This window comes from Labeo rohita, unplaced genomic scaffold (genome assembly GCF_022985175.1).
Source record: "Labeo rohita strain BAU-BD-2019 unplaced genomic scaffold, IGBB_LRoh.1.0 scaffold_257, whole genome shotgun sequence".
Lineage (NCBI taxonomy): Eukaryota > Metazoa > Chordata > Actinopteri > Cypriniformes > Cyprinidae > Labeo > Labeo rohita.
Window position 1 is genome coordinate 40,299 of NW_026128847.1, and position 10,680 is coordinate 50,978.

Consider the following 10,680-nt stretch of genomic DNA (forward strand, 5'->3'; position numbering starts at 1 on the left):
TTGGATTTTGAGACTTTATTTTCGCAGTTTACAGCATTTCACGACACGCACACACACAACTACCAATGAACAAGGCCCAGTGCAATTCATTAACATGCACACGATTCGAAACATTCGCAAATTTGCGTCACTACACTGAAACAAATGCTTTTCAACCGGTGTCTGCAGAGTTAAGAATTGCATTAATGTGCAGCATTTTGTTCTAACAGAGACATATTTGTGAATACAAATGTTATAGTTTGTATTAAAGTGTCACAGTTTGTGCATGTGGCGATTAAAATGTTCATTTGTGGATCAGACATGCGTGCATTCATTCACATCTCTTCTGAATCGATTCTATTTGATTCATTTGAATTTTGAGACTTTCGTTCCGCCCTTTTTGCCTTGCCCAATCCACATACACACACACACACACACAGGGCTCTCAAGTTTTGGAAAAAGTTTGGAGTGAGATTACTATTAGGGGAGGAGCCTCTCAAATATTTGCAGCATCGGCCCCTCTGCGCCACGCAATTCTCTCAAGTTTTTGATAGAAATTCAGTTTAATCTATTGTTCAAGATTGACCAGCACAAAATAGAAATTATCACAACTGGTAAATCTGATAAAAGTCAAATTCATACAAAATTAAAAAAAAAAATGTTTTATATATTTAAAAAATATAAATGTATCTGAGAGTATATAAAAAGGAAAGTTGGCCCCAAACGAGCCAAATTAACAGCAGTGCTCAATGTACATACTGTACACATACAGTAGGATTGCAGAACCTGCCCTGAACATGTAACCTAAGTCAAGCTGTGTGTGTGTGTGTGTGTGTGTGAGAGAGAGAGAGAAGGCCTACACATTTCTACTTATTAATGGCATTTTGTATTGCAAGTGTTTTTTGCACATTGTGGTAGGGGCTCAAACTTAATTACACTAGTAGTCGAATGATGTAATTTAATAACAAAATAAAATCTGTTACAGTTACTGAGAAACAATGTACAGTTAAATTACAGTTGCTTAAGAAAATGTTAACAATCCACACACACAGATTTGATTTCCAAAATTGCATTGACTGGTTTAAAATATGAGACACCAATGTTTCAGGAATTTAGGACACAGAACAGGACACATGCTTATTTGATAACTGAATTTTAGAAAAGTAATCAAAAAGTAATCAAATGTAATCAGTTACATCACTTTTAAAGCACTTAAAATAGTTATGCTACTTATTACATTTTAAATAGGGTAACTTGTTATTTGTAACCCATTACATTTCCAAAATAACCTTCCCAACAATGTTGGTACATTTGTATTTTTGAAATATATAAAACAATTTATTTTATAAATTTGTCTGTCTTTTATCAGATTTACCCAGGGTGTAATTTGTGAAAAAAGCTGAGGGGGGATTGCTTTTGAAAACTTTTTTCTCTCTCCATAGGCGGAGGTTGAAGCAACTCCAGTAATAGCCTAACTAAGTAACCTAATGTTAGTGTAATCTGTTAACAATGCACATTATATACCGTTTTTTAGGCAAGTACCAGATAATGAGTGCCATGTCGTGAAATGTTTTAATACGACGAAAACTGTCTAACGTGATCACAATTTAATAAAAACATTGTAAGTTAGGCATATTAACTGTAATGATTTCATTTCAAACAACGAATAAATTATATAGAGAAAGGAGCAAAGAACACAGTATTAACAAAGCATTTTGAAACTCCGAATCAGTAAAACACTGCGTCGCAAAATGATTTCAAAGCGTGTTTTGCGAATCGTTTGATTCAAAACGGGACTTCAGAGCGCCTATCACGAATCATTTGATTTAGATCGGAACTTAGGAGTGGATTCGCGGGATGTTCTTATCACCACCGGGGATAAAAAAGATCGACCAGAGTGGGAGAAATAGAACGGGACAAGTTGTCCATTTCTCAGCGTGAGAAATACAAGGTGTGGCGTGAGAGCGTGTGAACTGGTTGAAATGCGTGTGTCTCACGGTGAATGCGTGAGACTTGAGAGCCCTGAGGTGCGGTGGCACCTATTGTATCCGTTAGCGTATTCTTCTTCTTCCGCCGCAAGTCTATGGCAGCCCATAGAACCGCTTGCGGGAAAGTTGTATAATTTTGCACACTGATAGAGGACAGTCCCAACATTAACCATAGCAAGTTTGGAGTCTCTAACTCAAACTCTCTAGCGCCACCACTTGTCCAAACTTTCAAAAGATTTATGCTAATAACGTTTGAACCGTAAGCCACACAACAAAAATTATTTTTTCCTCTGATTCCTTGGCTTATGCCGAGTCGAATGGACACCAAAATTCAAAAATCGTAAGGTTTAGTTTTTTCGCTATTCTCAATTGTTCGTAAAACCTACTTTTTCGAACTCGTCCTAGGCCGTTGCACCGATTGTCACAAAAATTGATCCAGATCATCTTCAGACCACGCTGGCAAAAAGTTATGGAATTCAAGTCGATTCGTCCAGCCGTTCACGAATAACACGCGAAAGAATTCTACGAAAAGCTAGCAAAAATCAATGTGAGGCTATATCTCCGTAACAGTTTGTCATATTGACACCAAACTTGGTGTGTGTTATAACAAGCATGACCTGAGGCTGACTGCAGTGTTTCGGTCCAGTGCCCCTAGTGGTCAGGAGATACGAAAAATGTCTATTTTTCTTTATAACGTCTGAATGATTTGTCCAAAAATCACAAAACTGGTCTCTTTAGATTCGGTGTGTCATACCGAGTCGAACCATATCCAATTTTCCCATGTCAGCCATTTTGGGTGTCGGCCATTTTGAATTTAGCTTTAAAATGCTGTATCTTGAGAACAGATTAGCGTATCGTTTCGACATTAATTACAAAAATGTTTGGCACCATGCCCTGAATGTACATAAAATTTTTGGGGCCAGCGCCACCTTGTGGTCAAAAGTTATAAAGAAATTTACAAAAATGCTAATAACTTCAGCTTACATTAGCCTGTTGTAATGAAAGTGATCTCAATAGATTCCTTGGGTCAAGCCAAAAACATTGATACCCATTATTCCAATATTGGCCAAACATCCTGTCCGCCATTTTAATTAATATTGAAAACCTACTTTTTCGAACTCCTCCTAGACCGTTAGTCCGATTTTCACCAAATTTGACTCAGATCATCTTCAGACCTTGCTGACAAAAAGTTATGGATTTCGTGTCGATATACGAAACGGTTTTCGTTAAGCACATCAACGAATTTGCTGGAAAGATGCCAAACTACTTCTGAGGCTGTATCTCTGCAAATCTTTGAAATATTGACACCAAATTTTATATGTGCCATTGTCACATCACACTGACCACGCCACATCAATTTGGTAACAGTGCCACCTATTGGTCAGAAGTAATACATTCATTAAACATTAACAATGAAATTTCCAAAAATGCTAATAATTTCTGTTTGCATTAGCCTATAGTAATAAAACTGGTCTCAAAATATTCCTTGTGACATGCCGACAACATACATATCAATTATACCACACTTCGCTTAGCTTTCTTTTCCGCCATTTTGATTAATGTACAAAACCTACTTTTTCGAACTCCTCCTAGACCGTTAGTCCGATCTTCACCAAATTTGACTCAGATCATCTTCAGACTATGCGGGCAAAAAGATATGAATTTCGTGTCGATACACGAAACGGTTTTCGTTTAGCGCATCAACGAATTTGCTGGAAAGATGCCAAACTACATCTGAGGCTGTATCTCTGCAAAGCCTTGACATATTGACACCAAATTTTATATGTGCTATTGTCACCACACCCTGACCACGCCACAGCAATTCGGTAACAGCGCCACCTGCTGGTCAGAAGTAATACACCATTCATTAAACATTAATAATGAAATTTTCAAAAATGCTAATAACTTGTGATTGCATTAGCCTACTGTATTAAAACTGGTCTCAAAATATTCCTTGGGTCATGCTGACAAAATAGATACCAATTATACCACACTTCGCTGAACTTTCTTTTCCGCCATTTTGATTAATGTACAAAACATACTTTTTCAAACTCCTCCTAGACCGTTGGTCTGATTTTCACCAAATTTGATTCAAATCATCTTCAGACTGTGCTTACTAAAAGTTATGGATTTCGTGTCGATAGACAAAACCATTTTCGTACAGCGCCACTACAGATTTTAGGCTTGATGCCAAGATGATTCTGAGGCTGTATCTCTGTAAAGCTTTGGCATAATGACACCAAAATTTGTTTGTGTGTCATTGTCACCTCACACAGAACGCATCACATCAATTTGAAAACAGCACCACCTATTGGTCAAAAGTGATAAGCCATTCAATTATATTATTGGTTGTATTTATGATTTTTCAGCCATTTCAACTGATATCATCCTAAAATGACTTTAGTTACTCATTGTTACAGTCGGTCTGTTGCTCCTTGCCATGCTTAGCTCCTCATTCTGCCTCTGTTGTGCTTGGCCCCGCAATTGCTGCTTGCAGCTATATTTAGGGGCCAAGCACCGGAGGTGCGGTGGCACCTATTGTATCCGTTGGCGTTATTAGGGGCCAAGCACCGAAGGTGCGGTGGGTGCGGTGGCACCTATTGTATCCGTTGGCGTTATTAGGGGCCAAGCACCAGAGGTGCGGTTATTGTATCCGTTGGCGTTATTATTATTCTTCTTCTTCTTCTTCTTCTTCTTCTTCTTCTTCTCTTCCGCCGCAAGTCTATGGCAGCAAGTCATGGCAGCCCATAGAACCGCTTGCGGGAAAGTTGTATAATTTTGCACACTGATAGAGGACAGTCCCAACATTAACCATAGCAAGTTTGGAGTCTCTAACTCAAACTCTCTAGCGCCACCACTTGTCCAAACTTTCAAAAGATTTATGCTAATAACGTTTGAACCGTAAGTCACACAACAAAAATTCTTTTTTCCTCTGATTCCTTGGCTTATGCCGAGTTGAATGGACACCAAAATTCAAAAATCGTAAGGTTTAGTTTTTTCGCTATTCTCAATTGTTCGTAAAACCTACTTTTTCGAACTCGTCCTAGGCCGTTGCACCGATTGTCACAAAAATTGATCCAGATCATCTTCAGACCACGCTGGCAAAAAGTTATGGAATTCAAGTCGATTCGTCCAGCCGTTCACGAATAACACGCGAAAGAATTCTACGAAAAGCTAGCAAAAATCAATGTGAGGCTATATCTCCGTAACAACAGTTTGGCATATTGACACCAAACTTGGTGTGTGTTATAACAAGCATGACCTGAGCCTACCTGCAGTGTTTCGGTGCAGTGCCCCTAGTGGTCAGGAGATACGAAAAATGGCTATTTTTCTTTATAACGTCTGAATGATTTGTCCAAAAATCACAAAACTGGTCTCTTTAGATTCGGTGTGTCATACCGAGTCGAACCATATCCAATTTTCCCATGTCAGCCATTTTGGGTGTCGGCCATTTTGAATTTAGCTTTAAAATGCTGTATCTTGAGAACGGATTAGCGTATCGTTTCGACATTAATTACAAAAATGTTCGGCACCATGCCCTGAATGTACATAAAAATTTTGGGGCCAGCGCCACCTTGTGGTCAAAAGTTATAACGAAATTTCAAAAAATGCTAATAACTTTTGCGTACATTAGCCTATTGAAATGAAACTGATTTTGATAGATTCCTTCGGTCATGCTGAGAACACCGATACCAATTTTGCCAATTTTGGCTGAACTTCCTGTCCGCCCATTTTGATTCATGTTGAAAACCTACTTTTTCGAACTCCTCCTAGACCGTTAGTCCAATTTTCACCAAATTTGACTCAGATCATCTTCAGACCATGCTGACAAAAAGTTATGGATTTTGTGTCGATACACGAAACCGTTTTCGTTTAGCGCATCAACGAATTTACTGGAAAGATGCCAAATTGCATCCGAGTCTGTATCTCTGCAAAGCTTTGACATATTGACACCAAATTTTATATGTGCTATTGTCACCACACTCTGACCAAGCCACATCAATTTGGTAACAGTGCCACCTATGGGTCAGAAGTAATACGCCATTCACTAAACATTAATAATGAAATTTACAAAAATGCTAATAACTTCTGTTTACATTAGCCTATTGGAATGAAACTGATGCCAATAGATTCCTTTGGTCAAGTCGAGAACATTGATACCCATTATGCCGAAATTGGCCAAACTTCCTGTCCGCCATTTTGATTAATGTACAAAACCTACTTTTTCGAACTCCTCCCAGACTGTTAGTCCGATCTTCACCAAATTTGACTCAGATCATCTTCAGACTATGCTGGCAAAAAGTTATGAATTTCGTGTCGATATACAAAACCGTTTTCGTTTAGCGCATCAACAAATTTGCTGGAAAGATGCCAAACTACATCTGAGGCTGTATCTCTGCAAAGCTTTGACATAATGACGGCAAACTTTGTGTGTGTCATTGTCATTTCACACAGAACACGTCACATCAATTTGAAAACAGCACCACCTGTTGGTCAAAAGTGATAAGCCATTAAATTTTATTACGATTGGTTGTATTTATGATTTTTCAGCCATTTCAACTGATATTATCCTAAAATGGCTTAAGTTACTCACTGTTGTAGTCGGTCTGCTGCTCCTTGCCGTGCTTAACTCCTCATTCTGCCTCTTTTGTGCTTGGCCCCGCAATTGCTGCTTGCAGCTATATTTATTATTATTATTGTTCTTATAAGTGCTATTGTAGTCGCTCTTTTGAGCCATTGTAATCGCACGTTTATATTAAATTAATTAGTCAAACCAGTGAGCCTGTCCTTTAAAAGCCTGATTCCGTGCTCAAGCGGAGTAAAGTAAAGCTTTTTGACTAAAGGAATGGCAATGAATGCCAAAAGGAAAAAATAGCTGTAACATTTTTCATGTACTTATTGCTAAACTGTTTTCTGAGTCAGTGTCGGCTGCAAAGATGAAGTTGATGATGCTGATTCGCCATCTTAGCAGTAGGAAAGAAATTCAATTTGAAAACAGCACCACCTAATGTCAAGAGTGTATGTTTGGATTTGAAGAGGATGATTTTACATGTGAAGCCAAGACCTTTTTTTGTCGGCCTAGTTTACATAATAAATAATAGATTTACATAATAAACAATACATTGGTTTAATATAATCAATTGTGATGCGATCTGAAAGGTCTGGGAAGTTTTCAGGAAATTCGAAAAATTGCACGCAAGGTTTTTATTTATTTTTTATATTGCGAGATGGCACAGCACAACAATGCGCAAAAATGCTAATCTTAAGTAATGTAACTTTAGCTGCTCACTTAATCTTATTATAATTGACTATTTCACATCCAGAAATGAAGGATGAAGTAAGTTACTAAAGAGGAAGAGTCCAGTGAACTTTTAAGCACAGTGAACAGTTGGCTGCTCGCGCATTTTCTAAACTCTCTTCAGCTTAGGCTGCATTATTCATGCTATCAAACATACAAGGGGTGATCAAAAGTTTGGTGACTATGGCCATGACAAAAAACAGAAAACAAACGTTAGTCTATTTTTGTAAGGATAGAGTATAGTCCCAATTTGAACAGATCTTGTTTGAAGTGAAAGTGAAACCTGTCTCATTTTAAACCCGTTTGTCTCAAAACATTCCTGAAAAAGATTATATCAGCCAATATTGTTACGTTTCAATCCGGAAATAGATAAAAAAAATTGGAAATCCTCTGAGTTTTGAAAAGGGCTTAACCCAGCTTTCATATGGTATCAAATAAAAGGTTAAATTTCACCATATGTTGGGCTTTTGATCGCATTCTCAATTGTTAATAAAACCTGCGAACTAGCCTACACAAAAATGGCTTAAACAGACCACGCTGGCAAAAAGTTATGGAATAATAACACTTTAATAACACGCGAAAGAATTCTAATAAAAATAATAAAAATAATAATGAGGCTATATCTTTAGTAAGTGACATATTGAGTACCAAACTTGGTGTGTGTTATAACAAGCATGACCAAGATTGACTACCTGCAGTGTTTCGGTGCAGTGCACCTAGTGGTCCAGATATGAAAATGATTCTTTTTGCATTATAATTTCTGAATATTAATGCCAAAAATCACAAAACTGGTCTCTTTATGATGTATGGTGTGTCATACCGAGTCAAACCATACAATCATTTTCCCATGTCAGACCATTTTGGGCATTTGTTTGTGGATTGTAATTACATGCATAAAATTGATCCAGTACATGGATAATGCACCATGCCCTGAATGTGCGTGCAGCTTTAAAATGCTGTATTTTAACGGATTAGCGTATCATCGACATTAATTACAAAAATGTTCGGCACCATGCCCTGAATGTACATAAAAATTTTGGGGCCAGCGCCACCTTGTGGTCAAAAGTTATAACGAAATTTACAAAAATGCTAATAACTTACATGTACATTAGCCTATTGAAATGAAACTGATTTTGATAGATTCCTTTGGTCATGCTGAGAACACCGATACCAATTTTTGCCAATTTTGGCTGAACTTCCTGTCCGCCATTTTGATTCATGTTGAAAACCTACTTTTCGAACTCCTCCTAGACCGTTAGTCATGATTTTCACCAAATTTGACTCAGATCATCTTCAGACCATGCTGACAAAAAGTTATGGATTTTGTGTCGATACACGAAACCGTTTTCGTTTAGCGCATCAACGAATTTACTGGAAAGATGCCAAATTGCATCCGAGTCTGTATCTCTGCAAAGCTTTGACATATTGACACCAAATTTTATATGTGCTATTGTCACCACACTCTGACCAAGCCACATCAATTTGGTAACAGTGCCACCTATGGGTCAGAAGTAATACGCCATTCACTAAACATTAATAATGAAATTTACAAAAATGCTAATAACTTCTGTTTACATTAGCCTATTGGAATGAAACTGATGCCAATAGATTCCTTGGGTCAAGTCGAGAACATTGATACCCATTATGCCGAAATTGGCCAAACTTCCTGTCCGCCATTTTGATTAATGTACAAAACCTACTTTTTCGAACTCCTCCCAGACTGTTAGTCCGATCTTCACCAAATTTGACTCAGATCATCTTCAGACTATGCTGGCAAAAAGTTATGAATTTCGTGTCGATATACAAAACCGTTTTCGTTTAGCGCATCAACAAATTTTCTGGAAAGATGCCAAACTACATCTGAGGCTGTATCTCTGCAAAGCTTTGACATAATGACGGCAAACTTTGTGTGTGTCATTGTCATTTCACACAGAACACGTCACATCAATTTGAAAACAGCACCACCTGTTGGTCAAAAGTGATAAGCCATTAAATTTTATTACGATTGGTTGTATTTATGATTTTTCAGCCATTTCAACTGATATTATCCTAAAATGGCTTAAGTTACTCACTGTTGTAGTCGGTCTGCTGCTCCTTGCCGTGCTTAACTCCTCATTCTGCCTCTTTTGTGCTTGGCCCCGCAATTGCTGCTTGCAGCTATATTTATTATGATGCTGATTCGCCATCTTAGCAGTAGGAAAGAAATTTCATACGACTTACAGTAATGAGAGAGTGTATGTTATGGATTTGAAGAGGATGATTTTACATGTGAAGAAGACCTTTTTTTGTCGGCCTAGTTTACATAATAAATAATAGATTTACATAATAAACAATACATTGGTTTAATATAATCAATTGTGATGCGATCTGGGAAAGCGCTGGGAAGTTTTCAGGAAATTCGAAAAATAGGTTGCACGCAAGGTTTTTATTTATTTTTTATATTGCGAGATGGCACAGCACAACAATGCGATCTTAAGTAATGTAACTTAGCTGCTCACTTAATCTTATTATAATTGACTATTTCACATCCAGAAATGAAGGATGAAGTAAGTTACTAAAGAGGAAGAGTCCAGTGAACTTTTAAGCACAGTGAACAGTCGGGCTGCTCGCATTTTTCTAAATGTAAACTTCAAGGTAGGCTGCATTATTCATGCTATCTAAACATACAAGGGGTGATCAAAAGTTTGGTGACTATGGCCATGATAAAAAACAGAAAACAAACGTTAGTCTATTTTTGTAAGGATGCAGTATAGTGCTCCTGATTTGACAGACAGATCTTGTTAAACCCGTGAAGTGAAAGTGAAACCTGTCTCATTTTAAACCCGTTTTTCTCAAAATTCCATTCCTGAAAATCATATCTATATCAGCCAATATTGTTACGTTCAATCTACGGAAATAGATAAAAAAAAATTGGAAATAAAAAGAGTTTTGAAAAGGGCTTGAACCCAGCTTTCATATGGTATCAAATAAAAGGTTAAATTTCACCATATGTTGGGCTTTCCTTGATCGCATCACACTTTAATATAAACGTGCGACTAGCCTACTAATGGCTTAAACAAGCGACTATAATAACACTTTAATAATAATAATAATAATAATAATAATAATAATAATAATAATAATACAAGGAAGGAATAAGTGACAACGTGCCATTGAAGTACAGAAAACCTACAAATTATTTTCTAGATCCGCCCCGTCTGTCACACATCTGGGAATGAAAAATGTGAGTCAAAATAAGGCCAAGCATACAGTGTTTGCACCAATACATTACATGTAATTAAAATTCTGAAAATTAAGAAAAAAAGTATACAACTAGGCTGATATTGTTTGATCTATGATATTTTGAATCAGAAGGAAGTCTATGACAGGTCAACAAGGAATAATTTTATTTAATCTTGTACAGAGACTTGTATT

At 37.2% G+C, this 10,680-nt stretch overlaps 1 long non-coding RNA gene across 1 annotated transcript; it reads right to left on the minus strand.

Annotated features, from left to right (window-relative positions):
- Positions 1-2,307: 2,307 nt before the first annotated feature.
- Positions 2,308-5,264, minus strand: LOC127159862 (uncharacterized). Its single transcript, XR_007826584.1, has 2 exons — positions 5,230-5,264; positions 2,308-2,584 (listed from the first exon to the last, which is right to left on the minus strand). It is a non-coding gene; the product is annotated as an uncharacterized LOC127159862 (long non-coding RNA).
- Between the last annotated feature and the right edge of the window lie 5,416 nt (positions 5,265-10,680).